Raw genomic sequence first — 3,226 nt, forward strand, 5'->3', positions numbered from 1 at the left:
TCGAATTCACAGCATATATTTTCACCCATTGTAGTGATGTGTTTTTATGGGTTTCAACATTCGTTAATGCAATACATGCCACTTCAATTTAATCCACACATTGAGCCTCCCCTGTTTGAGTGTGAGAGCAGCAGCCGCCCTTGCTTCACAGCTTAGCTCTATTTATCAGCAGCTCAGAATTACATGTATGATGGTGACTACTGGTGTAAAATATGACAAAAAAAAAGCCCCTAAATTATTTACCCCCTAACAGTAAGTTTGTGTAATTATTGTGTGTTCATTATTGTTCTTGAGGATTTGTAAACAGACTGCTGTACAGTATGCCTCATAGTTTTCAATAAAGGTGTAGGGGAAAAAATATGATATAAACTTCTATTTTAAATGATAGAAAATGTGACATTTTGTACCGTCCTTTTTATTCTGATGCCTATTTCTGAGGCATGAGGATGTTTTAAAATGTATATGTCAGCAATATTCATGGTTTCCTTTATGGTAAACTTTTTTTGTCCTGATGTTTTACTTTTGGTATTTATATTTTTCAGATAGAGTGCAGAAAAAACTGAAAGAAAACATCTCTTTAAATTCTTGAGACAAGTAACAATGAGTGAAGAGTTTGCACAATAAGGGTTTTTATTGTTAAGTGTACAGATACTTCTCAATCATATTTGTCCAATTAATGATGAACAGAAGTATTCTGGTTAACAGCAGGTCTTGATTCTGAAATGAGATCAAATAGTCAAAGATTATCAATAAAACTCAACCACTTCAATGAAGAAAATTCCAAATATCAGTTATCAAAAGTAAAATAACAATAACAATCATACACAGAGCAGAAATGTCAAAAACCAGCTTTAACTTGTTTGTCACTCACATGATGATTACAGGTTAAGTAATTGTTGAAGTAGTTGAAGAATGAGTGCATTCAGGTTAGGTGCAGCAGTTGTAGCGCCTGCTGCTGTGGTTGTGGTCGTGGTGGTCTTAGAGGAAATTAAGGAAAAATGATCATCATACACAGCAGAGGACTTTCACAGTGATATTATATTAAAAGAGGATCAGTTCAGACTCTCACCTCATCTGAATCAGAATCAGATGAGTCAGAGCGGGCAAAACGCTGGTGCTCCATCTGTACAAGGTTTGACAATACCTGTATTAAACTTTTTTATATCAAATACTAGTTTTTATGAAATTAAACATAATTTTATGCTTACAGGTTCGGCCACAATGAGGCTCAGGAGGCATCCGAGAACAAGTGCTACCTTCAGCATGGTTACAGTGATCTGACCTTTTGTACAACAAAGTTTAAATTACTTTCTAAAAGACACATTGGTGAAAGTCTGTAGACTGGATGAAAAAAATAATTACAGAAACTATCAGGTCCTCTTACCTTCAGTTGGCTTCTTTAGAGACAAGTGAAGAGGCTGTAATGTTGCTTTCTGGATGTTGAAGTTCTCTTTTATACCTTTACAGATGTACAAGTGTTTCAAAACTGGGATTACATTTTTCACCAACTTGTTTCAAGGCGTGTTTGAGAATTAAAGACTTAAACCTATTACATTGTGGGCAAATATCCCTGAGTGTTATTTGGATTACTTACAGTGAAGTAAAAAAAATATATAGAATTTGCATGTCAAAAAAAAAGAAAAAAATAATTACAGCCTATTGTTTTGAGGCAGAAAATTTGTTTAGATGTGGCAAAGATAATTGATTGATTAGTGTACTACCTGAATTAGAGAACATTTCCTCTGAGGAGACTATCAAAATTCGATGACAGTGGAGCTATAGTAAAAAATCATTGATCTGAACTTATGTATTCATTATAATGAGATTTACATTCAGGGAAATTTACATTTTTAATTTCAGCCGATGACATCGCCACCCGAGCAGACATTAGAGCTTCAGTGGTTCAGTATATCAGCTTACCATTCCTCTGCTTCCACTGAATATAACAATTGTCATCTTTATTTAGCTGAGGAGACTGAGGTTCTTTGGAGTGCATCAGCCATCTTCTATGGAGCTTTCTGTTGGAGTATTGGCTAATCTGTAGCTCAGTTGAAGCTGCTGGAAAAGCTGATCAGGAAGGTCAGCTCTGTGATAGAATGCCTCCTGGACTCAGTGCAGGAGGTGGGAAACAGAAGGACCCTAACTAAAATCACATTTCTGTTGGATAATGTCTCCCACCCCATGCATGAAGCTGTTGCTGAACTGGAAAGCTCCTTCAGTGACAGACTGCTGCACCCTAAATGCACCAGGGGGCATTATCACAGATCCTTCCTCTCAGCAGCTGCAAGGCTTTATAACCACCACTGTTCCCAACAGCCCCAATAAGTTGTTACATTCATGCTGATTTTGCACTTTATGTATTGGTCATTTAAATAACCTGCTGCTGTCATTTTGCACAACTCTGATGTTGCTGCCATTTTCCCATGTGCAGTACTGCAAAAATGTGCACAGCTGTATATTGATTATTTATTCTTCAAGTGACTGCAGAGTATTTATATTTGTAAAAATACTGTTTGTTTCAGTATTTTATTTTGTTTATTTTTTTTAACTCTGCCACTTATTTTGTTATATAATATATCCTTTTAAGATCGACATTTGTGTGACCACTTTTGCTGTAATGCCTTTGCTGCTCTAACACCACAATTTTCCCATTATGGGACAATAAAGGGATTTTCTCATCTATTAATGAGTGTTTCACAATTTTTGTAGTTCACAAGCTTCCCAGATCCTTCAGTTTAGACCTGTAGTTTTATTGCATCCTAAAATAAGCACTTTTAAAAGGCATCTTCCCTTGAGTAAGCTAAAGCGATATGAAAATAACCTCCTGGGAGACTGGAAGATGCTGCAAGATGATATCCAGGAAGAGCATTTCCTATATGCACACAAAGTACAGATTGTCTGGATACAAGGGTTAATGGAGAGCTTGTGACACCTTGCTGTACGATGTGTCCATGACATCTTGTCTAAATAAGTGCTTAAAAAAAAAACAAGCATATTCATAAAAATAAAAAAATCAAAGTAAATCCATAATGCCATCCTAACTACATTAATATTTTATTTTTTCAGTCTAAAGCAGACTGACTAAACACAATTGAACAGTTACTGAGAGTAACACTTGCTATTACTTGTAATTGTTACAGCATATCCAGCAATATGAATAAAATATTAATGATAATCTTTCTGTTTTTGTCTGCAAAAAAACAGACTTACAGTAAAAAAAAAAAAA

The 3,226-nt window shown here is 35.3% G+C and overlaps 1 long non-coding RNA gene across 2 annotated transcripts in view; it reads right to left on the bottom strand.

Moving 5' to 3' along the window:
- The window catches only part of LOC107099497, a 12,785-nt gene extending 11,319 nt beyond the window's left edge, over positions 1 to 1,466 (bottom strand). The window contains exons 1-5 of one of the 2 annotated variants that reach the window (XR_001481957.1): positions 1,385 to 1,466; positions 1,209 to 1,282; positions 1,070 to 1,123; positions 872 to 977; positions 607 to 717 (exon numbers count right to left, since the gene is read on the bottom strand). This is a non-coding gene — a long non-coding RNA (uncharacterized LOC107099497). Of the gene's footprint in view, positions 1 to 606; positions 718 to 871; positions 978 to 1,069; positions 1,124 to 1,208; positions 1,283 to 1,384 lie in introns of those variants that run through there. The other variant, XR_001481956.1, reaches the window with a different exon arrangement.
- Positions 1,467 to 3,226: the final 1,760 nt, after the last annotated feature.

Source organism: Cyprinodon variegatus, unplaced genomic scaffold (genome assembly GCF_000732505.1).
Source record: "Cyprinodon variegatus isolate N-32 unplaced genomic scaffold, C_variegatus-1.0 Scaffold878, whole genome shotgun sequence".
In the NCBI taxonomy this organism is placed as follows: domain Eukaryota; kingdom Metazoa; phylum Chordata; class Actinopteri; order Cyprinodontiformes; family Cyprinodontidae; genus Cyprinodon; species Cyprinodon variegatus.